At 42.1% G+C, this 10,403-nt stretch overlaps 1 long non-coding RNA gene across 1 annotated transcript; it reads right to left on the bottom strand.

Annotated features, from left to right (window-relative positions):
* Positions 1 to 2,184: 2,184 nt before the first annotated feature.
* LOC146174886 (uncharacterized) lies at positions 2,185 to 10,066 on the bottom strand. The gene is made up of 4 exons (XR_014702008.1): positions 9,553 to 10,066; positions 8,792 to 8,846; positions 4,924 to 5,015; positions 2,185 to 2,430 (listed from the first exon to the last, which is right to left on the bottom strand). It is a non-coding gene; the product is annotated as an uncharacterized LOC146174886 (long non-coding RNA).
* Positions 10,067 to 10,403: the final 337 nt, after the last annotated feature.

The raw sequence follows: 10,403 nt of genomic DNA, 5'->3' as shown, positions 1-10,403 counted from the left end.
ACGGTGTAAGTACATTCTTGCACTGTGTCCACCCCCTAAGCGGTGGCGGGTGCGATAACAGCCTACAATTGATAAAATACGCTGGCAGGATAGCCCCCGCTGCAAGCTGTGGGGACTTACCTGTCCCAGGCCTATCAGGGCCAGGATCAGCCACCCTTCACCACCTCCTGGCTCACCTGTCTTCCGTTTGCGAGGAGTGTCACAAGACTTCGTGCGATTCGCGGGATATCACGAGTTTGATGGGGCTCGGACAGGTAGTTCACCGCCGTTTGCGGCGGGGGCTAGCCTGTCCGAATTTTTATCTGTTGTAGGCCGTCATTGCACCCGCCACCGCTTTGGTGGTAGACGACAGTTGTTGCGGCGCGCGTCTTTCTCTCCCTCTTCGTTTTCTTTCTTCTCTATTTTCTCTTCTGTCTGCAAGAGGAAGCGGAGGTGGCTCAGCTACAGAGCCAGTAGCAGGCCCGTGCAGCAGGTCTCGGTGGCAAGACGGTGCCAGTGGCAAGACGGTGCCGAGCGAGTTGTCGTATACGCCAGTTGGACTTTGTCCTGTGCCAAATCCAACTATTCCAACACCGAAAAAAATGTCTTGCTGTTGTATGGGCGGTGATGAAATTTCGACCCAATCTTTATGGCCGGCACTTTCTGGTCGTGAGTGACCACCACTATCTGTGCTGGCTAACGAACTTGCAAAATCCCTCCGGACGCCTTGCAAGATGGAGTGTACGGCTACAGGAGTTCGACATGGCCATCGTGTATAAGCCTGGAGGTCAGCACAATGACGCCGACTGTTTGCCCCGTTCACCTGTCAACGCTGCGCGTGAAAAGGAAGAACCAGCATTGCCCCTTTTGGCAGCCATCGATGCTCTCGCTGTTTCGCAGCTGCAACGTGACGACCCGGCTCTCGCACCACTCATCGATTTTCTGGAAGCTCGTACTAAATAAGTTCCCCATCTCTTCGACAGAGCGCAGTCATCATTTTGCATACGAAACAATGTTTTATACAAGATCAACTTCGGTCCGACGGGAATAAATTATCTCCTTCTCGTGCCAGAGTCTCTTCGCGAAGGAATCTGGCAGGCATGTCATGACGAGCCCACCGCGGGTCACCTGGGGTATGCTCGAACTCTGGCCCCATTTAAGAACAGTTATTAATGGCCAAACCTAGCGGTCGCTGTACGACATTACGAGCGAACACCCCTTAGCAAAAAACAGGCACACTAAAAATGTACTTCGAACGGATTGTATTTATTTCGTATTAATTTCGCATTTTTTTGTCCCAATGCCATACAAATATGTTATAAATATACTAGGAGTACAAAACTGCATATCTTAATATAAATATGTTTAAAATATGCTTTTTGCCTATTGAGCATATTTCTAACATACCGAAAATGTACTTTCTTCAGCTTGGCAGGGTTCACAAAATCTTCCACCAATAGACTGACAATGTACTTTGAAAGTATTACTAATGTACTGGACCTATTTTTCATGCTGGCAGAAAGTACCCTTGGAATGGATTAAAAATATATGAAAAATAGGATGCGCTCATATTTTTTGGAGCATTACAAATATGTTGCAGTTATATTTTCCAACCAAGAAAAACATACTAATAATATACTAAAAGCATAAATTTATACCATTCTCGGAATGCACTAAAAATACATAAAAAATGTGATGCGCTCATATTTTTGATGCATTACAAAAATGTTGCAAAAATGCACCAAAAATATAGCTGCCAAATGCTGAAAATACGTCCGACATTTTGGAAACTAGCTACCGAGAAACATAAATGAAGGGCAATACCGACAAACACCTCAATGAGACATTTGTGTCCATTGTCATGACCCTTTTTCATGCTCCTTGGTTGACAGTTTTCAAAAGTCAATGTTACTTAAGCTAACTTACCGTTATTTCCGTCCCTGTATTTTACCCACCCAGTCTGAATATATGTGACACAACTTCCTTTATATCTTTATTTGAAGCATTTGAGTACAGTGACCCACCGTGGTGGTGCTGTGGTTAGGGTGCAAGACTTCTGTGCCCTAGGATGTCGGATCGAATCCCGGCCGCAGCAGCAACTTTTCGATGGAGGTGGAAAGCAAGGCGCCTGAGTGCTGTGCAATGTCAGTGCACATTAAAGAACCCCAGGTGGTCGAAATTTCCAAAGACCTCCACTATGGGGTCTTTCACAGTACTCGCAGCAAACAATTTCGGCCATACCATATCACACATTAAGTCACAATACAGTCCATGGAAAGGAAATACGGCTATGCCACTCAATATCTATTTACAGAGTTTAATTTTCAAGAAACAGTGCTACAATACACCAATATATAGAGTAACAAAACACTGATCTCGTGCTAAACGAAAGCAAGTAGAAAGTCCGGACCGAAGATCTGGATAGGTTCCAAACTTTGGACGCAACGTGGACTGAAAAGGAAGAAAACAAGACACAAATTAAAGTAGGCTTTTTAACATTCCAATTAACAATCATATACTGCTACAAGAACTATCTTTAGAAACCAGATGGTTCGTTCCTTCTTAACAGGGTTATGAATGATGACAAAACAAAAGTAAAAAAGCTGAGCTGGAGTTGGAAACCGCAATGTCTGAAACGCCGTATTTGAAATGTAGACTATGGCAAAGCCACCAACCTTTAATGGAAACCACAATGGGGCATTCTGTTTTTTTATCTGATCCTGACATGAATATAATAGTTTCATTTTTCAGAATAAAGGAGTGCGGGTTAGAATCTTGGAAGCATATTTTTTTTTTTTATCAGAGAATGAGAAATGAAACATACTTCCCGTTTATGCATGAGGTTCCATAGCGTGCATCAAAGAAAGGACCGAACACGAGCGCTCGTGTTCTGTCCCTTCTTTAATGTGCGCTATGGAACCTCATGTAGATTACCCACTAGCCCGAACCCTGACCCTTCCTGTTTATGATTCTTTACTTGTTTTCTTCAATGCACTCGCTGCATTGTTGAATTTGTGACTCAAAACCTCTGGACCATAGAGTTAGGTAGGTGGGGAAATTTTGACATCGCATGAACTGAAGAGGAAGGAAACAAGACACAAATTAAAGCCCTCTTTTTAACATTTAAAACAATCAAATACTGTAACAAAATAATAAATACTGTAAGTTGTAACAAATATGGCAGCCCCTATCAACGCAAAATAAGTGAATAAAATTCTCAAATGCAGCCCGAATCTGGCCAGGTTAGATATACCAGTACCGCCCTTCTAACAGCCGGTGTCATGATCACAGCTGACCGCATGCTTTCGTTGATTTATAAATGCAAGAATGGACAACTCTCGCAAAAAAAAATATATATATATAACATTCTTCCCTGGCCAGGGATCCTGTGGCCAGCAAAAGAAGTAAAAGCAGCATGTCAGGAAAAACTACAATACCGGGTAGATGATTAGTCACCACTTAAGAAAATCCCTTAAGTATATTCCCTATGCAACATAACTATTCGGGGAAACAATCCCACATAGCTTTAATTGTACAGTTTATTCACAACGCATGTACACTCTATTCCCTTCTGCAATAGCATAAGCTGTACATGCTTCTCCAAACACATTTCCCCCTTATCACTTGTTGCTTGAGTTTGTCCTCAAACTTTTTCTTTTGCATGTCATTTGTGGTTCACTGTGCAGTTATTATCCTGTTGACTTTGTACTGACCTCCCCCCCCCCCCACCACCACCACCACCACCAGCTTTGCAGAAAGTTTTAAGAATTGGCCCCCTTAGATATATTCCTTATCAAGGCACTTTGCAAAGCCTGTCACTTTGTAAGGTGTATCTGCACCAAACCCTCTTAAGTGGTGACAAATCATCTACCCGGTATTGCAGTTTTTCCTGGTATGCTGCTTTTACTTCTTTTGCAGGCCACCACAAGATCCCTGGTTCCAGGCTGAGAAATACATACTGAAGATTTATTTATTTTTTCACTGCATGACCTACTTCCTTCTCACCCATCCTCCCCTCCACACTGATTCACCTACTTTCTTCTCACCCACTTTCCCCTCCTAAACTTTTCTTCTTCGGAAGCAAAAGCATATTTAAACCCTTGCCAGTGATAATCACTTTGCCCAGACGAAAACAAGTCCACTTGTCGAAACGTTGGCTCAACCTGTGAACTGAGGCGTACCCCTTTTACCCTTGTTCAGTACTTCTTCATACCGGGTAAACCATCTTCCTTTCGTTCTACCTGTCCCCTTTCAAGAAACACGTGTCAGCATCGAACCTGCTTTAGGTGCTGATAATCGTCTACTTCGCATATTAGATCTTCTTGCTGCTGCTGCTTTTCTTTTTTTTTTCATGTGATGATGAAAGCACTGGTTCCATGCTCATAGAAATTCATACCCAAGGAAACATTCTTTCACTTCTCGCTCTGCATCTTTCTCCCCCCCCCCCCCCCCAACCCTAGCTTTTCTTCTTCGGAAGCAAAACCTAATTTAAAACCTCCACCAGTAATTGTGCTGCCCAGACGAAGACAAGTCCCCTTGTCGAAATGTTGGCTTGGCTTGCTAACTGAGGCTCCCCCTCTACACTTGTTCAGTGCTCTTTCATCCTACAAGCGAATTCCCTACTTTGATCTAATAGATGTGCCACCTTCATGGTCCTAACAGCGCAACAAACATTGTTTAGACTTGATGTTAAACTCTTCTGTTCATAGTAAAACTGAAGGTGTATCTGGGACGATTAGATTTCTTACTGCTTAGACTGTGCAGCTCTGTCAGGTCAATTTTCAGTGCCCCAATGAGGCATTTACACTACCCAACTTGACACACAGTACTTTCTGACAGAATCATGCTTAGCAACGGGTATAAAAAAATAATGCAGAATAGGTGCCTCCTATAAAGGGCTACAGGTTAACTTAATTTTCATTGCAACAGTTGATCAACACTTACAGGACAGCCAAAACACTCAGTACCTCCAGTATTTCCTGCTGCTGCACCAGCCATCCCAGAAGTATTGAAGACGTCAACAAGTTCTGGCAACTCTATAAAACAACAGAGCATTACAGAAAAAAAACATGAGCAACACTGCACATTGGAGCTTCAGAGGGGTGAAGTTTGAATCTGCCAAACTTATTTAGCTACCGACAGCACAGAGCAACACAAGGATGCTACTCAGCTAGAAATCATTTGCACTATGTCGTGCAGCAACCAACAATGCTACTGAGTAAAACTTATTTGCCTTTGTCTGGGCCTTAGAAAATAACTTTTTTTTTCATTTGCTCCTGCACAAGGTCTGCAGACATAATCAGAAAGGTATCACTTGCAGAGTTTAGAAATCGTCCTTGAGGTGGCACCACGAAAGGCAGCTATGTATTGTACAACCAACGCCGACTGAGCTACCACTGCACAGCACCAACTATAAGATTAGAATGCAAGGAGGCAGTGTCCATATTCCAGTGTACATAAAGCAATACCAACAGGAATAAGGTGTGCCTTCATACACACCCGCCAGCTGCTCGGTTAAATGGACTCACTTGCTCAAAATAATGCACAATGGTCTCAACTGCCTCAGATGAAACAGACAAAGCGAGCACACAGATTAAAATATTCAAGGTGCACTCTGAATGAGTGAGCCCAAGAAAATTTGCACTTTTCTTTCTAGATGCAAGATTTCTGGTTCGCAATTCAACGAAAATGTTTGTACTCTAAAAAAGTAGTCGCATACAGTGCTAAGTCTGAACGACAAGCACTGTATCGCAACAGTGCTCAGATAACATTTTAGCGCACATTATTTGGATTACATAACTGGTATCAAAGCCTCCCTTGACCTTCACCCACTGGAAATTCCGACGGAAAATTGCACAACTTTGTCCTCATTGACCAAACTTGCTCTTAGAGTTGCCACTAGGCACTTCTCGTTGCCATTATAATTCAATGAGCGTTCAGCGTCTTCATGGCAACAGGCCCTTTTTTCCTAGACCAATTGCAGCATGGAATAAATTATCCGAATCAATAGCCTCCAAGCATGACATTTAAATTTACGACTATACTTGCTGCCGATCTAAACGAACAACTACAATGGTTTCCTTTCTGTACAATTTTTATTCTTTCGAGTTTATGTGATTGTGGTCTATGTTGCATTTGTTTTTGCTCTTATACTGCCATAGTCTGTTTTAGGAGTTCTTGAATTGTGCTAAGGTACAATTTATGGTATTCTTGTATTGCTGTTGTATTACTGCATTGTAGTGCCTGTTCTCGTTTTTCATTTCCTGACCGCTGATACATATGTTATCGATCCCCCCCCCCCCCCAATGTAATACCCCACTTGGGGCCTTTAAGGGATAGAAAAGGATGATGATAATGATGATGAGACAGACTATATGGCTGGCAGAAAATGTCTGCTCCTTTCCAGCTCTTCAACGCAGTAAAGGTTATGTGAACGCATAACTTTTTCTATCACGCAAACAAGACAGGCAGTCTTGCGCTCGTGCCAATAACTTTGGCATGTAAGTATGCGACATAGTACAGCTAGAAGCAATATAAGGAGAACACAGGAGCACGTGGCCTCCACACTTTGCAAAGTGCTGCCACCGACATGTGATCAGAATCAGCAGTAAAGGCGCACACAAAGTAAGCTTGGACGGCTCCTATTTCCGAGGATGCCCTTTACATTATTTCTTTAAACAAAGAAATAAGTGGTCAGTGGTACCATATACTCATGGATTGACCCATAATTTGATGAAGATTGGACACAGACATGGCATCCGGATTGTGTCCTGCGACATAAAACTGAGCCAACGGCAAGTTTGCTCGAGTGAATAACCAGGAGTTTAAGTCTAGATGCCAAACTGCGCACCGGACAAGGTACTCCGATTGTATCCAGGGGATTGTCTACCAGACTCCCTTACATTGTGGGAAGCAATACATTGATTAAAACTTCCTGCTGGGCGAGTTCGTAGTTCATCTTGATGTAGGGTTTTTTTTTAGCGCAAACGTCTCGCCTTTCTTGTCTTTGTTCGCGCTAAAAAAAAACCTACATGAAGCAGTACATTGGACAAACAGGAAGATTCATTAATGACAAAATTAGAGAGCACGCTGCAGCAATATCGCAGAAGTCAGACACCAACCTCGCAGTGCACTGCAGAGGCTGCTTTATTTGTATTTGCAAAGACCAAAAATGTCCAGCTGACCTTCACAATGTGAAGGTTTTGAGAAGTAATAAGGACAGGTTAACAAGGGAATTTTTCGAAGCACGTGCAATCAGGAGCTCGGAAGACCAGTGTGTTACCACGCCTTCAGTGGTACTGTTGAAAAAGGAATTAGATTACGCTTGTTGGCAGGATGTTAAAGATAAGGAATAAGTTAGCTGCAGAGATAAAGTGAAGGGAGAAAAGATGCGCGGGTTCAGATCAATATAGTTGTCAGTGCAGCGTTGTCCTTGTGTCTGTGTGCGCTTCTTCGGTTTTGTTCCCCTGCTCTGCTGCCTCCTTCCAAGATGTTACACCAACTAGCTCAACGTTCTACTCTATTATTGTTCAACTGAGTGATTTCATATGAAAACCAAAGCCTTGAATGTACACGGCATTGCGTTCCACTGTTTAGGGCATTTAAAAGGCAATAGATGAGAAATGTATGTGACAGTCAAGCACAGCAAAACTGAACATGCCGCGCCTACTTTTCTTGCCATCACTCTCTTGTGTTTCGCCCTGCAGCTCGGAAATTTCTTTCTTTCCCTACTTCTTGCTACGCTTTTCCGCTCTTTTACTTCTGAGTGAACTGCACCACCTTCCTTCCATATTCATAGCCAACTTTACTTTTTTATCCTATGCACTGCATTCTTTCCTTTACGGTTCTAAGGCTGATGTAAAGTTGGCTCCTTAGTGTTGGTGAGCCTGATGGTAAAGCCATTAAAAAAACAGTTTTGCGTTTTTTGATTTTATTCATATCTGCCCTTCGATTCTAAGTAGTGCGTGTGCAGTGATGTAATTTCAATGGAAGTACATCCCCGTGGCCAGGTGCACTTTACGACAACTGATTGTTACCAAAAATGTTTTTACCATTTAGGCAAAAGATGTCACTTATGTAAGAGGAACTGGGACTTCAGTTTCATTTTACTATATCCGAGTTTACTATAGTGGGGTTCCACTGTATTAGCACTGCGGTGCGTGTGCGTTTATTGTTAGTTTCGCTGAGCTAAGACAGTGCACTCTTAGACAGGCCCTCCAATGGTTAACCGGCTTCAATACATAGCAATAAATGAACCAGCTGTGAATGGACCCCTTTCTAAGTCAAGCCAGAGCTTTGAAATCAATACTGGGTTGCAGGCAGTCACAAATTTGCAGTGATGGCAGATAGGACTGGGACAGGCATTGAAAAACATTCCTCATCATATGTCTAATTCTGCACATGCATCATGCCAATCATTTAATGTGCCAGAGGGTGCCATGTATTGATTGATCACAGGCCTTTAATTGTGACACTCAATTGTACCGTGAAAACCCTTCCCCATTTACAAAAGTAATCATTAGCTGTAACATGACCTGTAGAAATTGACACAGAGAGCTGAGGCTGTGTGATCACTACATTCATAATATGATGCTGCATTCCCAGGCCATTAAAATTGCAAACAAGCCATTCCTTTCTCCAGTAGACACAATATGAAAAATTTTTGACTGATTTTAACTCTTATTTATGTGGAGGATCATAATATTGCAAAAGTGTATTTAAATTGCCAATGACAATTCTTTATTCAATATGAGTTATACACAGATAAGCCTTCTAACTACTTCAACATAGCCAAAAACATGTAGTTGCTTACCTTTTGATCTAATTCCAGCCTAAGATACTGTCTCTCCCTTTCGTTTTCCTGGCTTCTATTATACAAAAAAGAAACACCATAATTTTTTTTTCAAAAATGAGGTTTAACTGCTTAAACACAAACAATTTAGAACTGATTCCTAGCTTTTAACAAGCAGCAGTCATTCATCAATAAGAGGCCTGGAGGAATGCAAGAGACTAATGGTATAATGAAGAATGCAATTTGAACATTCTTTTCAATAGCAAGCTGTGGTACTTAAGAGAATAGTGAAAGCTTAGCATCAACACTAAGGCAACAGGTGATGCCACCAAGCTGCCCATTAAGGCTCAGAAAAATCATTTCTTTTGCCAATGTACTGCATGTTAAACTCGCTGAAATTGGTGTGCCAGACTTACTGAATAACATAAAAAGCTTTCTGCTGAATAATTTGACAATCTACCAGCTCCAAGATGCTGTGGAGCTGGCCGATACACATGGGGTTCACGACCACCCTGTACAGGATTTCTGGCTCAAACAGGCATCTGCAGCAGACTGCAAACTCAAATAAGGAAGTTGCTACATGATGATAATTAAACATATCTTAATGGCCTAAAGATCTATTTAATTTCTGACTCTGTCTCAGGGATTAGATTGCAAACGTAAGCATTTTATGCTGTTGTCAAAGGAAAACAATACATTTTTACAGAAATCTAAAAAGCAATACAAAACATTTTCTCATTATGGCCTATTACACACGAATGGAAGGTACAGAAGACAGAAACCTTGCTGGTCTTCAGTCGATGGGCATCACCATATCCCTCCTCTTCATCAAGCATTGCATTCAGTAATATTTCCAGATTGCTGCGCACAGCTAGGAAGAAGAAAACCTATTAGCAGACATTCTCATACCCGTCTTTGCTTCATTCTTTATTCTTTATTCAATGATTACCCCGCTTAGCCCGAGGGCGCTACAGCAGGGGGGTTACAGAGTGGAAAAAAAACACATCTTCATTTATGGAGCACACTTGATGACTTGAAAGCCGATTCCATTCACTGATGGATCGAACAAAAAAGGAACTGGCATACATGTTAGTTCTGGCACTGTATTCCAAAATTTTAAAACAATGATCTGTGCGAGCAGAAACATAATGTGGCCTATGTAAGTATATTTCCTTTCGAATGCCTGTTTTGTTGTGGTAAATTTGGTACAACAGTTTAAGTCTTAATTTTCTTCTTCGAGAGGAGAGGGTTTCCCATCCTAATTCATTTTTCATGACAGTGCAGCTATCAGTTCTCGAGTACCGACATAGGACAAACCTTGCTGCTCTATTTTGAATGTTTTCAATTTTATTGCTGAGTGTTATTTGCCAAGGGTCCCATACGGCACAAGCGTATTCGAGCAGTGGTCGAACGTAGGTTAAGTAGGCTATTGATTTCAAACAAGGCGGCACGTGTTTCAGATTTCGCTGTATAAAGTTTAAGGTCCTGGCGGCTTTTGCAACTACGGTATCCACATGTGTATTCCATGAACAGTCGGCGGTAAGTGTCACACCCAAGTATTTATGCGCCACTTTTTGTGTCACTACAATACCGCTGATGCTATACTGTGAGGCTAACTTATGTTTTTTACGTG

The sequence above is a fragment of the Amblyomma maculatum genome, chromosome 11, assembly GCF_055883805.1.
Source record: "Amblyomma maculatum isolate TAMU_Amacu chromosome 11, ASM5588380v1, whole genome shotgun sequence".
Taxonomy (NCBI): domain Eukaryota; kingdom Metazoa; phylum Arthropoda; class Arachnida; order Ixodida; family Ixodidae; genus Amblyomma; species Amblyomma maculatum.
Note: the sequence above shows the minus strand (reverse complement) of the source record. Positions and strands in the feature narration are given on the sequence as shown.